General features: G+C 49.0%; 1 protein-coding gene across 9 annotated transcripts in view; it reads right to left on the reverse strand.

The window, feature by feature from the left end:
* FOXN3 (forkhead box N3) overlaps window positions 1-21624 on the reverse strand; it is a 448976-nt gene that overhangs the window by 169936 nt on the left and 257416 nt on the right. The window lies entirely within an intron of this gene.

Consider the following 21624-nt stretch of genomic DNA (forward strand, 5'->3'; position numbering starts at 1 on the left):
AGTCCTGAAGCCTGCCAAGGCCCTGGAGCTGCACAGCCAATGCGCTAGTCACTCATCATGTGAGGGGTTCACACTCTAATCCAAATGAAATGAAACATTCAGATCCTCAATCTGGCCAAATCGCCAGCACTTGACGCCACCCTTGGCTAGAGTCTGTGCCTGGGACAGCATGGATCACAGATGAAGGGGCTCCCTCCCAGGAACGCGTGCTTCCTGCACTGGTGCGTTAGCCTTGAACTCAGCACCGTATCGAGGCTTCCCTAAGGCACCAAGGAACTGAGGTTATGGAGGCCCTTTCTCCCATCGGCCCTGTTTCTGCATGAGTAAGAGGTAAACCATTCAGGACAGAGGAGAGTGGAGAAGAAACCACTAGAAGGGAAAAGAATCGTAAACAGACATATGTATTTCACATCACATATATGTATTTCACATCTCATGACCCGCACCATCATTCATCACCCACCGCCCACTCTGGATGGCGGGTATCACCAGCCCAGCTTCACAGATCCATGAAGAGACAACAGAAGTTAATCTGCCTTGCCCCGTGCCAGAGCGAGGGGCAAGTGGCTCTATGCGCAGTGGGAGCGCCTCCCCCACCTGTCCTCAGGAGCGGTGTGAGGTGCACTGGGCATTTCCTGGGCCTTGTGGGGACCAGGCTTAGCCTGGGCCCTGGCAAGTTAGGCCCCGGAGCTGTAATTCTTGAAGACAGGTGTGGTCATGTCAACACTGGGAAAGCAGCACCATCCAAGACATTATTTGAGGAGACTTAGAGACACGGTCATAGAGACGCTCAGATCCAGAAAGCAATGATCAAAAGCAACACCAGTTACTATTTATCTCATGCATCGTAACTTAACAACTATTTACCAAACACTTAACATGTACCAGGCAATACTGGAGGTAAAGAGTGAACAAAACTCTAGGTCCTTGCCCTCCCAGAACCGACACCTTTTTCTATAGATGCTCTTGAAAGAAAAGGCCTATCTTAACATCGCAGCCTGGTGTGCTGCGATTCATGGGGTTACGAAGAGTTGGACACGACTGAGCGACTGAATTGAACTGAACTGAACTGAACATTTACATATTCTATTAGTTCAGTTCAGTCGCTGAGTTGTGTTCGACTCTTGCAACCCCATGGACGGCAGCACGCCAGGCCTCCCTGTCCATCACCAACTCCTGGAGCTTACTCAAATTCATTTCCATTGAGTCGGTGATGCTATCCAACCATCGCATGCTCTGTCATCCCCTTCTCCTCCCGCCTTCGATCTTTCCCAGCATCAGGGTCTTTTCCAATGAGTCAGCTCTTCGCATCAGGTGGCCAAAGTATTAGAGCTTCAGCTTCAGCATCAGTCCTTCCAATGAATATTCAAGATTGATTTCCTTTACGATAGACTGGTTGGATCTCCTTGCCATCCAAGGGACTCTCAGGAGTCTTCTCCAACACCACAGTTCAAAAGCGTCAACTCTTTGGTGCTCAGCTTTTTTTACAGTCCAACTCTCACATCCATACATGACTACTGGAAAAACCATAGCTTTGACTAAATGGACCTTTGTTGGCAAAGTAATGTCTCTGCTTTTTAATATGCTATCCAAGTTGGGCATAACTTCCCTTCCAAGGAGTAAGCACCTTTAAATTTCATGGCTGCAGTCACCATCTGCAGTGATTTTGGAGCCCCAAAAAATAAAGTCTGACACTGTTTCCCCATCTATTTGCCATGAAGTGATGGGACAGGATGCCGTGATCTTAGTTTTCTGAATGTCGAGCTTTAAGCCAACTTTTTTACTCTCCTCTTTCACTTTCATCAAGAGGCTCTTTAGTTCTTCTTCACTTTCTGCCATAAGGGTGGTGTCATCTGCATATCTGAGGTTATTGATATTTCTCCCAGCAATCATGATTCTAGCTGTGTACTTCTTCCAGCCCAGCATTTCTCATGATGTACTCTGCATATAAATTAAATAAACAGGGTGACAATATACAGACTTGATGTACTCCTTTCCCAATTTGGAACCAGTCTGTTGTTCCATGTCCAGTTCTAACTGTTGCTTCTTGACCTGCATACAGATTTCTCAGGAGGCAGGTCAGGTGGTCTGGTACTCCCTTTTCTTGAAGAATTTTCCACAGTTTATTGTGATCCACACAGTCAAAGGCTTTAGCATAATCGCTAAAGTGGAAATAGATGTTTTTCTGGAACTCTCTTGCTTTTTCAATGATCCAGCAGATGTTGGCAATTTGCTCTCTGGTGCCTCTGCCTTTTCTAAAACCAGCTTGAACGTCTGGAAGTTCACGGTTCATGTACTGTTGAAGCCTGGCTTGGAGAATTTTGAGCATTACATATTAGCATGTGAGATGAGTGCAATTGTGCGGTAGTTTGAGCATTCTTTGGCATTGCCTTTCTTTGGGATTGGAATGAAAATGGACCTTTTCCAGTCCTGTGGCCACTGCTGAGTTTTCCGAATTTGCTGGCATATTGAGTGCAGCACTTTCACAGCATCATCTTTCAGGATTTGAAATAGCTCAGCTGGAATTCCATCACCTCCACTAGCTTTGTTCGTAGTGATGCTTCCTAAGGCCCACTTGACTTCACATTCCAGGATATCTGGCTCTAGGTGAGTGATCACACCATCGTGATTATCTGGGTCATAAAGATCTTATTTGTACAATTCTTCTGTGTATTCTTGCCACCTCTTCTTAATATCTTCTGCTTCTGTTAGGTCCGTACCATTTCTGTCCTTTATTGTGCTCATCTTTGCATGAAATGTTCCCTTGGTATCTCTAATTTTCTTGAAGAGATCTCTAGTCTTTCCCATTCTACTGTTTTCCTCTATTTCTTTGCACTGATCACTGAAGAAGGCTTTCTTATCTCTCCTTGCTATTCTTTGGAACTCTACATTCAAATAGGTATATCTTTCCTTTTCTGCTTTGCCTTTCGCTTCTCTTCTTTTCTCAGATATTTGTAAGGCCTCCTCAGACAACCATTTTGCCTTTTTTGCAAAATGCTTCTTTTTCTTGGGGATGGATTTGATCCCTGCCTCCTCTACAATGTTATCAACCTCTATCCATAGTTCTTCAGGCACTCTGTCTATCAGATCTAAGCCCTTGAATCTATTTGTCACTTTCACTGTATAATCGTAAGGGATTTGATTTGGTCAAATCCCAAGGGATTTGAATGGTCTAGTGGTTTTCCCTACATTCTTCAATTTAAGTCTGAATTTGGCAACAAGGAGTTCATGATCTGAGCCACAGTTAGTTCCCGGTCTTGTTTTTGCTGACTGTATAGAGCTTCTCCATCTTTGGCTGCAAAGAATATAATCAATCTGATTTCAGTATTGACCATCTGGTGATGTCCATGTGTAGAGTCTTCTCTTGTGTTGCTGGAAGAGGGTATTTGCCATGGCCAGTGTGTTCTCTTGGCAAAACTCTGTTAGCCTTTGTCCTGCTTCATTCTGTACTCCACGGCCAAACTTATGTGTTTCTCCAGGTATCTCTTGACTTCCTACTTTTACAATCCAGTCCCCTATGATGAAAAGGACATCTTTTTTGGTGCTAGTTCTAGAAGGTCTTGTAGGTCCTCATAGAATTGTTCAACTTCAGCATTAGTGGTTGGGGCATAGACTTGGGTCACTGTGATATTGAATGATACTGAATACTCACTGATTCTACAATTGCAATGTTCACTCTTGCCATCTCCTGTCTGACCACCTCCAATTTACCTTGATTCATGGACCTAACATTCCAGGTTCCTATGCAGTGTTGTTCTTTATAGCGTCGGACTTCACTTCCACCACCAGTCACATCCACAACTGGGCACTGTTTCGCTTTGGTTCAGCCTCTTCGTTCCTCCTGGAGCGATTTCTCTGCTCTTCTCCAGTAACATACTGGGCCCCTCCCTCCCCGGGGCGTGCATCTTTCAGTGTCATCTCTTTTTTTGCCTTTTCATACTATTTTGTTTGCGCCCTCCGAGCGTCTCTCGCGGGTATGAAGTTTCTAAATACGATTTTGCCCTCTTGCCATCTTGTCGGGCCTTCTCCTTTGCCTCTGGACGTGGGGTTGGATCCAGCATCCTCCTGCCGATGGCTGCTCAGCAGTTAGCTGCAACCCCAGAGTTCTCGCAGGAGAGGACGAGCACACGTCCTTCTACTCCGCCATCTTGTTTCTCAGCAATCCCTAATTTCAACTCTCAATTCTTAAAAAAAATGCTAAAGGATGAGGTATGAATAGGACCTATGCATATTTTTAATCCCAGGAGTTACACAGCCTTTTGTTTATTGTTAAATTTCATTTCTTTCTGGCTTGCTGGGTTCCTATTGCTCTGCAGGCTTTCTCAAGCTGCGGTGAGTGGGGGCTACTCTCTAGCTGCGGTGCTTGGGGGGGTCACACTGCAGCGGCTTCTCCTGTTGCAGAGCACGGGCTCTAGGGCGAGCTGCAGGAGCCGGGGCCAGAGGGCTCAGCAGCTGCAGCTCCCCGGGCTCGCGCGCACCGGCAGCATTGTGGGTGACGGGCTCAGCTGCTCGGGGCCACGTGGGCTCTTCCCGGGCCAGGGAGCACACCTGCTTCTCCGGCACTGGCAGGTAGATTCCTTACTGAGCCCCCAGGGAAGCCTACACAGCCTTTTAACTGCTCCACATACCGCCCTAAGGACGATGACTAAACTGGACACTGCTCAGGCTCACTTCACCACCCACGACCCTCTCTAGCGGCCGGGAGAGTCACCCCGAACGGCACATACGCTTGCAGGCGCACTGGACTTGACTCAAAAGTAATGAATTTTCTGATAGAAAATTGATCTCTCTGGTTCCCACAACACAGGTTCTGTCAAGAGAGCAAACAAACAGGGCTGTAATAATTAACTGAAAAGAAAGGAGCTAATTAAATTTTTATACTAGTGTACATAAAGGCCAGAAATAGTAAACACTGCTTAAAAAAAAAAAAGATTCAGAGCTGTAAAACAGCTGAGCTCTATGTCCCTTCAGATAAGCAGGAGCCACCGATGGCTCTTCAGTAGGTACACACAGCTTCATCTTATTTCCTAACCCAAGTAAACACATAAAGCAGAAAGACTTCAGAGAATGGTGACGTATTTAAGCACTTACATTTGGTCCAGTTCTACCAACTATTTACGGAGTGCTTCCCAGCTCCTGACACTGCGATCCATCCGTTCACTACACCTCCGCTCACCAGTGTCTAAGGCACACACAGCCCGCCCTGGGCTGCAGGGTCTTTCCAGGTGGTTAAACACAACTGAGCGTCTGGAAGACGATTGCAGTCTTTTAAGAGTAATCACACAAGTACGCAAGGACCACAATATAGCGCAGTATCTGCCGAGTGTCATCCGGGTGATCCAGGACATTTATTCTGATGTGTGGTGAGAGTTCAAAGTGTGGTTTCTTGGAGAAAGTGAGATTTTACCTGCAAGACTACAACTGAAAGGTATATACGCAGAGTTGTCTCGGAGAAAGAGAAGTATGCTCTGAATATTTCTCTCCCGTATATATATGCCAAGAGATATAATCCTTGACTGCGTACCCCTTGCTGGGAGCTTGGCTACAGCACCTTTGAGCTGACCTACCCTGGAAGGCTGGAGATGGAGCTTATACAAACTAGAAACGACAGGTGTGGAGACAAAGCTTAAACTGGACAGGAAATGTATCGACAGCTTCAGATGCATGGGTGCCCTGAATCTAGGCACTCCGCTGCCCACCTCTAAAAAAAAAGCCCTGTGCAAAGAAGCTGTCTGAAATTGAAGGTCTGTTTAGAGATAGCATCTTGCCTATTAAGCTTCAGGGCAAGATTTGTGTTTTGATCTTTCAGACTTCTGGTTTACCCCTTATGTGGGGCCTCTAATGCTGAAAGGGCTCTGACCTCACTGGACTTGTGCAAGTCTCCCCACCAGGCACAAGTGAGCAGGGAACGCATTGTGAAAACACACAATAGAGCCTCCTCACAAAGGCCGGCTGATCACAAGGGTTCTAGCTCTAAAACGTAAGAGTATTTAATAATTCTAATACAATTATTACTATAATAAGCATGGACTGCTGGAGTCAGAATGCACCTCAGAGATGATCCAGCCTATATGCATCACTTTAGAAATCCAGGAAATGAGAACCAGAAAGAGGAAGTGACTTGGGAAAGGGTGCACAGCTACGCAGGGCCACTGTCAACATTAAAAAAGAAGCCAGGTCTTCAGGCTCTCAGAGCAGGGCTCCTGCAGAGTGCGTTCCGGTGCCTTCCAAAACAGTCATCACCACAGTTAGTTCTGCAGCCGTGGGAGGAGCTTCAAAACAGGCAGGAAGCTTAAACCATTCACTTCATACAGGTGATAAGAGGCAATTCTCACATTATGGTAGACTGATGGCAAGTCCACCTTTCAGACTAGAGGGTGACAGGAAAGCAGCTTAGTCATCAGAGCGCCATGAGAAACTTGCAGGAAGCGTGGCCCACGGGAGCTCCAGGAGCAGTGGGTGACTGATTAACGCAAGAAGCCAGCTCACCCAGCCCAGGGCGAGGACATGGAAGTTTTGCTTTGTGGAAGATGGAAACTGGGAATCCATCTGGGCTCTGGAACAGGGAAAGAAGCCTTGAAGAATTCCATGGTCCAGAACAACCACCCCATGAGGCGAGTTCCGCAGATGAACTGGCCACATCATGGCTGTTTAACAAGAGGAAGAGCAGGTCTCATCCTCCACTTAGACGTGGAGGGAGACAGACAGACACAGGACAGGGAGTAACTAACCTGCTCACACCGTTCAGCCCTGTGACTGGCAGAGGCAGGTACCACTCAGTCCCCAGCTCAGTTCAGTCGCTCAGTCGTCTTTGACTCTTTGCAACCCCACAGACTGCAGCACGCCAGGCCTCCCAGTCTACCACCAACTCCCGGAGCTTGCTCAAACTCACTCCGCAAACCATAACCAAATACCCACCACAGTACAAGGCTGTGACATGGGTAACAGATTCACCTGACCCCAGGGCCCGGTACTCATGTTTCAGTTGGTGACCCTGTACACACACATTAAAAACTGCAGCTTTACATGAGGAGGGTAGGACTCTAACAATAACAACAAAACGCAAGCCCTTTCCTATGATTTCCAGAATAACAACTGACAAAGTTCTCAAGGCCTAAAACTCAGAGCACAGCAGAACCCTGGTCACCAGGTTCTCAGCCAGGGACGATCTGGACTTCCAGAGGACACAGGACAATTCCGGAGACACTTCTGATCATCCCGAGTTTGAGGAGCGCGGGTTGGTACTGGCAGCTAGCGGGTAGGGGGAGGGATGCGGCACACCACCCTGCAACGCACACGGCAGCCCCTCACAACCAAGAATTCTCTGGCCCCAAACACCACCAGGGTCAAGGCAGAGAAACCCTGCGTTTGATCTCAAGTCGCAAGGCTGCGCTGAGTTTTGAGGTTAATATCATGATGTATTTGTTCCTCCAATTCAGGGAGATGCTACCCGCCTCACTCGTGGCCAATTTCAGGTAACATGATAAACTACAGGGCCCTCTCTCGTCATCCAGGGGCTAGCCTGCGCTCTCAATGCAGGGGCCTGGGCCCGATGGTCAGGGAACCAGATTCCACGTGCCACGAGTAAAGTTCCCATGAGCCGCTACTAGGACCTGGTTCAGCCAAATAGATATGAAAAAAAACCCCATAAACTATTTCTGCAGTACTTCCTTAGCTCCCAGCAAACCAAGTTAAGCATCTTCACTGGCTAAATGCAGAGGCATTTTCTCCCAGCCTCCTGTCTTGTGGGTTCTGACAGGGTCTCTGTGGGCACAGGCCTGCCGACCGCCAGTATCGGTGGAGGGACAGGAAGCAATGGGTGCCTGCCTGCCAGAAAGAAACCTCCAAGTCTCCAGAAACAGAGCCCATGGGTGACTCCTGTGTACAGAAACTTATACGGGCGGAAGTCACCCCGCAATGGGTGCTGCAAAAACCGTGGCGCCGAGGAAGAATCACACACCCACTGTAACCGGCCACCCCTGCTCTCATGTCCCCTTCGCCCCGATGCTTCCGACTCTCATCCCCAAACGTGTGAAGCCAGAGCGGAGAATGGAGACGGTGCGCGCTGCTGCCGGCAGCGTTTTGTTGACACAGGTGTCTGCAGCAAGGCTGCGGGTTGTAAGGAGGAGGGAAGAGGGCAGGAGAACAGGCCGTGTGTCAGTGGGTTGGGGATAAAGACCACCTGATGAGAGGGGAGAAGCCAAGAGAAAAACCATAAAATACGTTTCTGCTTGGCCCTCCAAAAGTAGACTGCAGGTTTATCCAAATGCAGCAGGTGGAAAACTGGAGCTGTTAGCACAGAGAAGGTCATCTGCGGAGCGGGGCTCTCGGCTGTAAAACGCAGCACCTGGGAAATGCTGGCTGTCGTCACCCACCGGGGGCTCTAGCATCAAGGCCATGCGTGGAGACACTCTGCTCCAGGGGCCCTACGTGCAGGAAGCCTGCCCGGGTGGCCTGAGACTCCTCAAAACCCAGGCCTGCCCAGGGGAAGGCCAAAGGCAGGAACAGACGTTAGAGAGCAAGACAAGGTCTGTCAAAAGAAACGCTCTGCTGAGCAGCTTCCCAGGTGGCGCTGGTGGTAAAGAACCCACCTGCCAGTGATGCGGGTTCCATCCCTGGGTCAAGGAGACCCCCTGGAGGAAGGCATGGCAGCTCACTCCAGTATTCTTGCCTGGAGAATCCCATGGACAGAGGAGCCTGGCGGGCTACAGTCCACGGGGTCACACAGAGTTGTACGCGACTGAAGCAACTTAGCACACACGCATCATTATCACTGTCTTGTGGCTGGACTCTTTTCACTACTATTGTGAAAAACGCAGGTAACAAAATGTGCCCGGTGACCATTTTCAGGTGTACAATTCATGCCCTGAGAACATTCCCGTTGCTGTCGACCATCACCACTATTTCCAGAAGTTCTTCCTCGTTCCAAACAGAAACTCTGCACCCAGACTAGTTTAATATCACTACCTCCTGGCTAATCCCCTCATCTCAGGCCCGGGGAACTGAGGCGGAAAGCTCAGCTTCTCTATACACTGGTGCCAAATAGAACCTCAGCGAGAGCTGTGGGTGAGGGAGCAGAGAGTAGGTTCCCTCGGGCTCGGCTAGTAAAGAATCCGCCCACAGTGCAGGAGACCTGGGTTTGATCCTTGAGTTGGGAAGACTCCCTGAAGGGAACGGCTACCCACTCCAGTGTTCTGGCCTGGAGAACTCCATGGACTGTATAGTCCATACGGTTGCAAAGAGTCAGACACGACTGAGTGACTTTCACTAGCTTTATTACTTTGCCAGGCAAAAGGGGCCACAACAGGCTAACGCCCTCAAATCCGTGTGTCCCAACTTGGAGAACAGTGAGAAACTTTACGGTAATTGTTCACAGAGGGCGTGGTCAGCTCACGGACATTCTGCTGACGGGTTGGTGGTGAGGGTGAGTAGGAGTCGGCATCATGAACCTTCAGGTCCGACTGGTCTGGGGTCTACATGCTTGTGGGTGGCACACCACCGTTAATCATTACTTCTCCCACCTGGAGAGGGTTTCAGCAGCTACAAACCAGCTCAGAGACACTGGTGTGTGTTTGTGTCCACTGATGGGGTGTGTGTGTCCACTGATGCAGTATGTGTGTGTGTGTGTGTGTGCACTGAAGGGGTGTGTGTGCGTGTGTGTGTGTGTGTGTGTGTGTGTGTGTCCCCACTGATGGGGAAACAGGACCCGGACCCAAGCTGCCCTTGACTGTGTCTTGCCCCAGGCCCATGCTGTGTGTGTGTATCTGTGTGTGTGTCCACTGATGGGGTGTGTGTGTGTCTGTGTGTGTGTCCACTGATGGGGTGTGTGTGTGTCTGTGTGTGTGTCCACTGATGGGGTGTGTGTGTGTCCACTGATGGGGTGTGTGTGTGTCTGTGTGTGTGTCCACTGATGGGGTGTGTGTGTGTCTGTGTGTGTGTGTTTGTGTGTATGTCCACTGATGGGGTGTGTGTGTGTCTGTGTGTGTGTGTCCCCACTGATGGGGAAGCAGGACCTGGCCTCAAGGCTGCCCTTGACTGTGTGTCTTGCCCCAAGCCCATGCCGTGTGTGTGTGTCTGTGTGTGTCCACTGATGGGGGGTGTGTGTGTCTGTGTGTGTTTGTCTGTGTGTGAGTCTGTGTCTGTGTGTGTGTGTGTCTGTGTCTACTGATAGGGTGTGTGTGTGTCTGTGTGTGTGTGTCTGGTGTGTCCCAAGGCTGTCCTTGACTGTCTGTCTCTCCCCGGGCCCACGCCCTCCCCCATCCCTAACTAACAGCAGCTCGAGCCTGCCCACTGGAGCCCAGGGAAAGTCATGGGGGAAGGAAGTCTGTTTCCTGCAATCAGAGAAAAGGGGGCAGAGAAAGGCCTTGTGCCCAGGAGCCCACAGGGCCCTGCCTGGCATCAGAACCTCTCGCCTACATTCCATCTCAGGTCATCTACTCTGGGGACCTCCTGTGGGTGGCATCATGCCTTTTCCTTGGGGTCTGGCGTCTCCCAACGTAACGTCCTCAAGCCTCACCCCTGTTGCAGCACGCAGAGAACATCGCTCCTCTCAAGGGCCAGATAAAGCTTCACTGTGCACACACCTTCACTGCTCACGAGCTTCACCGTGCACACGCCTTCACTGTGCATACACCTTCACCGTGCTCACGAGCTTCACCGCACTCACGAGCTTCACCGTGCTCACGCCTTCACTGTGCATACGCCTTCACCGTGCTCACGAGCTTCACCGCACTCACGAGCTTCACCGTGCTCACGCCTTCACTGTGCATACGCCTTCACCGTGCTCACGAGCTTCACCGCACTCACGAGCTTCACCGTGCTCACGCCTTCACTGTGCATACGCTTTCATCATGCTCACGAGCTTCACCGCACTCACGAGCTTCACCGTGCTCACGCCTTCACTGTGCATACGCCTTCATCGTGCTCACGAGCTTCACCGCACTCACGAGCTTCACCGCACTCACGAGCTTCACCGTGCTCACGCCTTCACTGTGCATACGCCTTCACCGTGCTCACGAGCTTCACTGTGCACACGCCTTCACTGTGCACACGCCTTCACTGTGCTCACCCCTTCACCATGCACACGAGCTTCACTGTGCACACGCCTTCACTGTGTCCACCCCTTCACTGTGCACACGCCTTCACTGTGTTCACCCCTTCACTGTGCACACGCCTTCACTGTGTTCACCCCTTCACTATGCACACGCCTTCACCGTGCACACGCCTTCACCGTGCACACGCCTTCACCGTGCACACGCCTTCAACGCACTCACGAGCTTCACTTGTGTTCGCCCCTTCATCTCTGAAGGACATTCGGGTTGTCTCCACCAGTGCTCCTTTTTAAACAGGACGATGTACAGGTTTGGGGGAGCGCTGGTGTAGGAGGAAGAGGAAGATGTGAATTCTGTCTGCCACCAACTCCCCATATGCTCTGGAGACCCACACAGATGTCAGTGTTTTCACTTATGAAACTGAGGAACTGAATTAGATCAGCTATAGTAAGAAATAGACTTTTCACTGTGACCAAGTTCACACAAACCCACATACACGCTGAAACAAAAGCTTCCCAGGTAACATTTCCTCCATGCGCAGCCCATTCCGCTATTTCTATTTTACTCTATTCCGTTATTTTGCATTAAAAAGAGAAAGAAAGAATTGTTGTAAGCCCCTACACTGATTTCAAAACCCATTAGCGAGTGGCAACTCACACTGTGAAACACTCTCACTCTAGATTACTTGTTGCCAACTGGCTTCCTTGGCACATGTTGCCATGTGTGCCCCACGCCCCCAACGCGTCTGTTTAACAAAGCACGGGGAGCACCTGGACTAGCTCACAAGGGAAGTTATAACGAGCTACGTTTCCCGATCTACTGACCGTGGAAAACCCCACACATGTTCAAAAGGAAGTCCTAACACCCCTGGACCCTGTTTACTGGAGGATCCATTTGGGGAAACCAAACGGGGCGATTTTAGGTTCTTCTCTGCTCCAACTTTCTATGACTGGGACAGCCACTCTCAGCACGATCTTCCTGTCACGTGTTTCTTAAGGCGGCAAACATCCCCACGGTAACAGTACACCTAACTAAACAGAGTCGCGTCATTCTTATATCCACATAAACATTTTAGAAAAAATAATTATTTTTGAGAGATAGTCAAAGCACACGGTAAAAAGTCACCCCAACACACACAGCTCCTTCCACCATCAAAATCCACAACAATTATTTAAAATCTCCTCTTGTGACACAGAGATAGAAACCGACGTTTGGACACGGGGGGATGGGAGCAGAGGGTGGGACAAACGGAGTGGCCCTGACTATACACCCCACCGTGCGGAGCAGACGGGTCGCGGCAGTGGCTGCAGAGCGCAGCGCAGGGACTCAGCTCGCCACCCTGCGCTCGGCAGGCTCGGAGGAAAGGGGCCGACGCACCACACGGCCAGCTTGCTCTGCCGAACGGCAGAGACGAACACCACGTGGTAAAAGCCATTACCCTCCAAGCTGCAAAAATTAAAATAAAATAGAGTTTCCTCTAGTAATCTGACACCCCATCCTTTGTTCCCTTAACGCTGATCCAGAGACTTCACAAGTCAGAATGCCCAGCAGAGCTTCACCGTTTCCTATAACCTGAGTCTTGCCTGTAGCAACTATACGCTTTCACAGCACTACTTGGAGCGTTATTTACAGTTTAATTTGCATATATGTGGCCCAACCAGAATTAGGTATTTTCGGAAGAATCTTCACTTCCTCGTTCCTTAACAAAATGAAGTTAACTCTGCGTCTTTAATCCATTTTATGACTTCAATGTCAAATAAAGGATGCTAATTATATTTATTTCATTTGACTTCACAAATATTTACTCAGTTCATGCATACTGGAGGTTCGGTTCAATGATTACAGAGCTTTTTTTTAAAGACTGTCAACAAAATATATTGCTTTAACAATGACCAAAAAACCATGCTAAACCCCAAAAGGTGGCAAGCTGTTGTCAGTTCTCCCTACAAACATATCTTTTTAAAAGATTGCACACAGAAAATGGTTAGAAAGATGGTGTGGCCATTTATTTCCAAAGATGATAGGGTATTTAAGCAGGCCTAGAGGAAAAAAACCAAACCAAACCCTGATTCTCTCTGAGAGTCGAGTCTGTGAACAAGGCCAAGTCCTTCAATATTGAGAACTTTGAATTTCTTTCTTCTTGGTAAACGGTCAGTATAAATATAGCTCCAAAAACATAAAACTCAAATCAGGTTTGAGAAAACACTGTACGATTCCCCCCCATGCCCATGTTTGTATTTACTTTTCTGTTCTGTCTGAAACAGAAGTGACCCTTACCCAAGCGCACATGCACACGCAGACGGGCACACACACACACACACACACACGCCCTCCGTCACACACACCTCGCACACCCTTCTCTGCTTCCTCCCCACCCTGCTCCCGCGCTCCGTCTCAGGCCTTCTCCTCCAAGATGCCCTCTCCTGGAGGGGCTCCAAACGGCTCTCACGCCCCTGGCACCCCCTCCTTCCGCTAGGACATCGAACCCCGCCAGGCCCACCCCCGACTCTCAGGCATTGGAGCCCATTGCTTCAGAAAGCTGTGAGCACGCGGTGCCAAGGGAAGGTGGGGAGAGGTCCGGCTTCGAAGCCAGAAAAGGCAGAGGGCTGGCTCCAGTCTCAGCTCCGCCCCCGGGGAGCCGGCTGACCGGCCACACGCAGGCACAGGACTGCCCGTGTCTCCTCAGTCCTCTAAAATGGAAACAGGGATAACGTCAATCTCATGGGATCCTTACAAGACTTAAGACTGACTGCATATATGATGTCTGTTATACTAAGCCTGGTGCCTAGTAGGTCTTCAATAAATGCTAGGGTTTCTGCCTCCCACCCAAAAGCCAGAATGGTTTAGGATTCAATGCAGGAGCGACGAACAAATTTCAAGTTCTTTATACTGGCCTACTTCACTCCACTATGCTTCACTTTATTGCGCTTTGCGAGTAACTGCGCTTTCTTTTCACAGACTGAAGGTTTGCGGCAACCCTGCCGAGCAAGTCGGCGCTACTTTTCCAAAAACACCTGTTCACTTTGTGTCTCTGTGTCACATTTTGGTAACTCTCACAATATTTCCAACTTTCTCATGATTAGTATTTCTGCTACAGTGAGCTGTGATCTTTGATGCTGATACTAGGACTCATTTGCACTCAGATAATAGCACTTTTAATCAAAGTACTTTTAAGCTGAGGTACATACATTGTGTTTTTAGACATCATGTCCTGCAGCACACTGGACAGAATTCAGTAAGGTGTAAATCTAACTTTTATATGCACCGGGAAACCAAGAAATTCCCACGACTCTCTCTATTGCGTGTCTCCCTTTATTACGGTGGTCTGGGGCCAAATGCACAGCATCTCCAAGGTCTGCCTATGATCCTATATGCAGCGCTGAAGAGCTGACGACAAGGTCTGCCTATAATCCTACATACAGCGCTGAAGAGCTGACGACCATCACATAGTTCACTTGGTGGAAGTTTGGAATATCAGGCGGAAAGAGATTTTTGTTTCAGTCTGCATCAGAGTGTTATTAGAGAAATTCAGGTTGGTTTATCTATAACTTTGACTTCAACAACAGTAACGACAGAATATTCCGCATCTAAGAGGGAAGGATAAGAGGGGGTCAGGAAGAGGGAACTTCAAAGGTCTTGCGTGAATAATAAAACGCCATTCGAGTTACCGTATGCCTAACTCTGACTTTCTCAACAGCAGCCCAGTAACTATCCTGGTGATCCAATGGCTAAAACCCCTTGCTGCCAATGCAGGGGGCCCAGGTTCGATTCCTGGTCAGGGAACATTAGATCCCACAAGCTGCAAGTAAGAACTGGTGCAGCCAAATAGATAAATAACAATAAATATCGGAAGAAAAAAAAAGAACAGCCCATTTCAGAGCCTGGAGGAGGCCTTGTTTAAGTGAGGGGTCCTCAGCGTCAAGCCGCGATCCGTGGCCAGAGTACGTCTTGCAGGACCCCGGGGCCTGTGGCATCACACCTTTGTGAGTTATGAACACAGATTTTTTCAAGCACAAAGAATCAAGATGGTCTTTCAGCAGGCAGGGAGGGATGCCATTTGGGTGACTTTCTTCTTGAGGGGTTAAAAGGAAACACTGAGATTTCCTGGGAGAAAGAAGCAAGACCTGGAGGAGCGGGGAGACACGCTCTGTTCTCACCAGAGAAGAAAGGAATGTAGGGGGAGAAGGCTAACGAGCTGCTGCCAAGAGGTTTAAGCCCGGATTATGTATCTGGTGAAGGCGCACAGTGGAAGTGCTTCGGCCGGCCGCGGGGAGGACTGTTCCCATTACAGCAGGGAAGGGAGAGCCGGCCGCCTTACTTTCAAGGGCTCTGTTCTGCAGCAAGTGCTCAGCAGAGGCCCCTTTCAGCAAGGAGCAGAGGGAGGCTTCCTTTCAAAGGAACGATGAGGGAGACAAAGCGCGCGATTCCTGGCTGGCAGCACCTCACGCAACCTTTAGTCCTGACAGTGTCTGGTGCTCCAGGAGTCAACAGCCTGGAGTTTATAACCCTCCTGTCCCAGAGTCGCCCGATGGGTCTCTCAGGCTTCAAGAATGACCCGGTCCCAAATAGTCAGGCTGTGTGACAACTGGAGGAGGGCCTGGGCAGACAGACGGGGAAGGAGACGGAAGGCCAGAAACAGCCCCTGTGCAAACCAGCTAGAGCATCCCAAGAGGCAGGGGGTGCAGAGAGCTGCCCCTCCGCCTCCAGGCCCCTGCCTCCCGACAGTGAAGGGGAGGCGGGTAGTCGGTCACTTCCTCCGGGGCGTCCCTGAGCAACTCCAGCAACACACCTGGCGCTAGTTTCATAACCTGGGCTCTGCTTTCTCTGCGACCCCGGGGACTGTAGCCTGCCGGGCTCCCCTGTCCATGGGTTTATCCCGGCAAGAATGCTGGAACGGGTAGCCATTTCCTTCTCCAGGGGATCTTCCTGACCCAGGGACAGAACCCACATCTCCTGCTTGGCAGGCAGGGTCTTTACCACTGAGTCAGCTGGGAAGCCTGCTCTCCAAGGCAATCATTGATAAATGTCTATTGAGTAACACCTGCATGCAGGGTGAAATCACAGGGGAAGAGAACTCTCAAAGGACCCTGGTTTTCACAGGTGTTAAATCTAGAGGAAACTATGGAAGAGAAAATATAAAAAGATGTCTTACAATGCAAACCAGAATACAGGGGGCCAAACTGGTATGCAGCAGATGCAAAAACAAGACTGCACAATTATCGAGAGAGAGTCCTGAATGGTGGGGAAGGAGATACTTAAATGCACCAATTTTCCACAGGCCAGACACAAGCACATCCGACACAGCCTTCTACTTCATTTAATACACATGGCGCCGCTCTGAGATAGGTGTTCTGATGTCACAGGAGGAATGGCAACATGGACGTTACCCGGAGATTTTAGGTAACTTGGCCAAGATCACACAGCTAGTGTGTGGCCCAGCCAAGGTTCTAGCCGGCAGCTCCTGCTGAGAGGAACTGGGACTTGCTCCAGGCCCGGTCTGACGGTGGTCAACCTGTGATGCCAGGCAGGCCCTGTGGGGCTCCTGGGCACAGGTCTCCATGCCCTCCCTCTCTGGGATCAGAGGACGCGGTCTTCACCCAGCCTCTGTGACCGTCACTGAGTTCTACCGGGCAGCTTTCAGTGGTCGTTCGTTAGGGGAGGGCGGGGTGGGGGCAAGGCCCTGCTCCCCTGTCAAGGGGCACACACGGCGTCTCAGCTTCGCAGATGCTGACACCTCCTCCCATGGGAAAAGTCATGGGGTGCCTCCCACAGCATGCAGACCCCAGACCAACTAAGCCTGGAAGCTGATGACGCCGACTCCTACTGACCTCATCACCAGCCCATCAGAAGACACGTCCACGAGCTGAGCACACCCGCGTTTACTCTGAAACTTCCTGCCATCTTCCCCAAGCTGGGACGCTGGGTTCTGAGGGCATCAACCCCATTCACCTGGCAGAGCAACAGAGCTATCCCTCTCAACTTCACCCCAAACTCTGGCACCAGTGTACAGAGGAGCTGAGCTTTCAGGACCACCTGCAGGAGCTGGAGGGGACCTAGGGACGGCAAGTGGGGTTTGCAGGCTGGGTTCCTGCACGCAAGGCAGGAGCTCTGAGGCCCAGGGTGGCAGAAGGGCCTGGTCAGAGGGGGCGAAGCTCAGCAGAGACAGGGCGTCTCGTCTGCCTTCCGGTCTCCCGTGGGCCAGGGGGCTGACAGGTGGAGAGGTTCCCGCACCCGGAGACCCTCAGCTCTTTAGATCTTTTCTGCTTTTCTGCCTTCTCACTGCTGTTCCAAACTTGCCTTTTCCTCCTGAGGACGTCACAGCTGCTGCACCCGTCCCTCTGCCTGCAGGACCACCGTGAGGCCAGGCAGGGGTCTGCACCTGGGGAACTCTCCAGAGCCCATCAGAACAACCACCGCCAGTGGTTCTCTGCTGGGAAGTTTAAAAGAGAGGGGGATCTCTCTATGCTGCTCAATTTCTCTATGAGCAGAAAAGGGAAAAAAAAAGGGCGGAGTCAATTTCTAGCTCAAAAGAATCCTAAGATACTTAACTCGGCTCTCTTTATCATTATTGGAAGAGGAGAGAGCCACTAAAATTCTCCTGTTTCCTCTGAATGCTTTTTTTTTCCCATTCACTTTCATTCTTGCCAAACTTGTGGGGGAGGTCACTGGGGGGTAACTAAGTTTGTTAGAGAGACGTGGGTGGCTAGCAGACTTTGAACAAAACTTTCCACTTAAATGTAGATAAACACACCATGAACATGTCCCAACTTAGACAACCGTGATTAAGCAACTCGACCTAAGTAGATAAGGATTAAAACATGCGTCTCAATGGTTTGCGGATGCTCTTGCCAGATGGATGAGAAACCAGCAAGGGTTAGAAATTAACGTGGGATTCCTGTGCTCCTCACACTCCGCCAGCACCTTCCACACAGCCTGCGGAGTCTCCGAGATGGTCTGACAGATAGCGTGACGTGGCTCTCACGGAAGAAAAACTAAAGGGTGAGACTGCGAGCAGAGCCTGGCCCACAAGCGAGGCCACGGGATAAAGACCGGCTTTGGCTCATCCACAGAGACTGACAGAGACGGTGGGCGCGGCTCCTCCACTCAGGGGTAAACAGGGGAAGGCCTGCACGATGTGATGGACAGCTTTTGGAAATGGTCTTCTGCTTGGCAAAACATGGCAGTGATAATTCTCTTCCCACGGAAGGAAATGCAAAGAAGTGTCACTAAAACAAGAGAGGTAATTACAGGGCAGGAATCCAAGAGCTGGGTGACACAGAGTGCAGAGTAACTAAATTAGTCCCATTACGGCCTTGAAATCTGGCCTTAACAATTTCAAGAGGAAGAATCTGACCTCTCGTTTCTGAGTAACAAAGCCATGCCTGTCTTCCCTGCGTTTTGTTTGCAGCCTACACGGCGGGCTTAGAGAGCTATAAACACGAGACACTTCGTCCCTCTGCCGTGCTTGCGGCTCAGCAGGCCCAGAGACAGACGACGAGGGCCGGGAGGGATGACCGTGTGACTCTCCCGGCAATAATTCCTTCTCTTCGAGGGACGCTGGCAGCTGGTCATCTCAACGTGACTAGCACCCCTAGGGCAGCTGGTTTGTGCACTACCCAAACACTCACCCACCCACCCACCCACCCAAACACTCACCCAGCTCCTGGTATGCATCTGGTATTGTTAGATGCTGTTCTGTGGGGGAGATCTTTCTTTAGTGGAGCCTGAACCTTTCTTCCTGTAACTTCAACCCATTGGAACCAAATCCCTCCCAGGGGAAGCTGAAGACGGCTGGCAGGCTGAACTTCGGATGGTGTCTTCTCCAGATCACACATTCCCGGCTCCATCACGGTGACACGTGGATTCCCTCGCCAGCCTCGCCACTCTTCTCTGTATCTTGGAGTCCCCCACCCACCTGGTCAGAAATGTCCCGGTGAAGACTGGTCCACAGTGAAAGTGGGAGTTACTGATCTTCACACCACTTGTTCTCATCTTTTACTGACATAATAAAACACTCATCTTCAGTTAACATAACCTAAAACCACCTACTCTGACCAACATAATTCACAGCATAATGTACTTACAGTACAAGAATTCTCCCCACCTTCTACGGTCCTCAAATCTTTTATGAACAGTGGGTTCCAATGTCTGATCTAATTACACCTCTACTCCTTACCCCCTTCCCTTTTAGTCCATAGAATCCAGGAGTATTTAGTATAGCCAGAAGCTGGAGAAAGGGGAGTCCTAGACGGAGCAATGGTTGGTTTTAATTTTCTATTCTGATGAACAACTTGCCTGTTTTACACTGCTGCAAAACAAAGAGCTTGCAGTCCGTTGTTTCCTAGTGGACATCATTGATTTCACGTGGTTTTGACAGCTCTTTCATATTTCCAACACGCAGATCGATGTCTCCCCCTCTGCGAAGGTGAGGGGGTTGCCGAACACGCAGAATGCAGGTCAGCCCCTCGTGCACTCATCTCCCTCCCCTGACAAAGCCTCAGATGCCGGACCAGGAATCCGCCAGGTCTTCCACGGCTGTTTGAAGATGCAAATAAACAGGAAGCAAACTGGTCGAGACCCCAGACTCCTAGAGAGCCAGCCAACACTTCAACTTTCTGACCAGGCATTAGAGACACAGCCTCTTTATTATCTGTCATCTGTGGAGTTAGATCAACAGAAATGTATCACTAGTAGATTTAAAGAGCAGCAAACAGTTCTGCTGGCGGAAGACCAACCATGGGCGGAGGGCACCCCCAGAGTTCAGAGGATGCAAAGGGCTCAGCTTGGCTCTCTGGGCCATGAGTTTCACTCTGCACCTGAGTAACACTGATAGAATCAGCCTGACTGCTTAAACATTCAACTTTCAGAGTGAGTGTGAAAACAGAATGAAATTGGATGACTGGGCACAATATCCGTGCGATACACCTAGTGCGTAAGAGCTCAAAGATAACAGACTATTTTCCATTTAAATAAAATCATGTTGGATGGAATGAGGATGAAATATACAACGGACAGCACACTGCAGGGAAAATGCTGAGATTAAAAATATTCTGAGACCAAGTCAGAAAACAGAATGGAAGTCAACCACAGATAATATGATTTGATACAAAAATAAAATTACAGCTAACTAATGGATTTTTAAAGTTCACACTGTAATGGGCTTTGTTTTTTACATATAAGAGTGAATTCCTATAATTTTAAGCCTTTTCTATGACCCCTCTCCTCCAACTTTTTAACAAAACCAAGTACTATTATTAGAAAATCTTGTCATTCAACCCCCTGTTCATTTTACCACATTAATTTAGCACAGAAATGGCAATCCACTCCAGTACTCTTGCCTGGAAAATCCCATGGACAGAGGAGCCTGGTAGGCTACAGTCTATGGCATCGCAGAGTCGGACACGAGTGAGCAATTCACTTTCACTTTCTACATATTTAGCACAATGAAGCTTCATACTGATTTTTTAAATTTAATATTCTTTAAAAAAATAAGCACACAGTTACAATTCAATGCATATGCTTTCCAAATACCTACTCACCATTTTTAATTACACTTACACAAATAAGTGTATTGGCTATGAGGAGCTTTTAAAAAGCTATTTATGGTTTCCATCAAATACACTGCTTACAAGTAAATATAAGGAGTGTAATGCGTAATAATGACGCTGCTAATCTAAACTCTCACATTCACTCCTTACGCTTGACTGAACTAAAAGTTGCAATGACACAACCATCTAACAATTAAACTCCTTCAATACAGTTAACACTGATTTTATTTTGTGGCTTTGCAGTTCTGCCAACAATCAAATGCACATCACTTCGAATAACTGGAATGAAAGATGTCTTATAAGCTAAAAAATTACTGGATGTTCTCCAAGCAATGAATAAGCTATTCCTTGCTGTGTGCAAATTCAGCATTTTAGTGAGGGAATTAACATGGGCGTGTTAATAAGCTTAACATTCTAAGGATTTTCTAATCTTCTAATTGTCTAAAAGGATGAGTTCCCTAAACACCTTCCCTTCCCCGCCTCCCCCCAAGGCCATCCCCCATCTGCCATCACCGGGCCTCTCCTCCAGCCAAGGCTTCCTGACCTGGTGAGGAATCACTGGTGATGCCCTTGATTCAAACACACACTGACCGCTCTCTACAACGTCTATATCCTTAGCAGTATTACTCTGCTATGTAGGCATTTTTTTAAAGATTATAAAGAATAAGCTCAAAGCACACAAATCAGGGAGCAGGCAGGATTAAAACATTAAAAAAAAATCTATCTATCTATCTATCTATGTATCTATCTATCTATCATCTTTTTGCTGAGTCAGCACTAAAACCAGCCATTTTCATTAAGACCCTCAATATCCAAAAGGCCAAAATCTTTGGAGAGGCCATTAACATATCTTCTGCGGCTCATTTAACTGTTCTGAAGGAGCAAAAGGAAACTTAAGGAGTTAAATTATAAGCTTAAATGTTCGGAATTTTCTTTATTTAAAAAAAAAATTAGGTGAGAGCAGTAGAAACTTCCTTGGAATGTTTTGATTCTGTAAACTTTAAAGTCATCCGGAAAAAAAATCT

Source organism: Bos taurus, chromosome 10 (genome assembly GCF_002263795.3).
Source record: "Bos taurus isolate L1 Dominette 01449 registration number 42190680 breed Hereford chromosome 10, ARS-UCD2.0, whole genome shotgun sequence".
NCBI lineage: Eukaryota > Metazoa > Chordata > Mammalia > Artiodactyla > Bovidae > Bos > Bos taurus.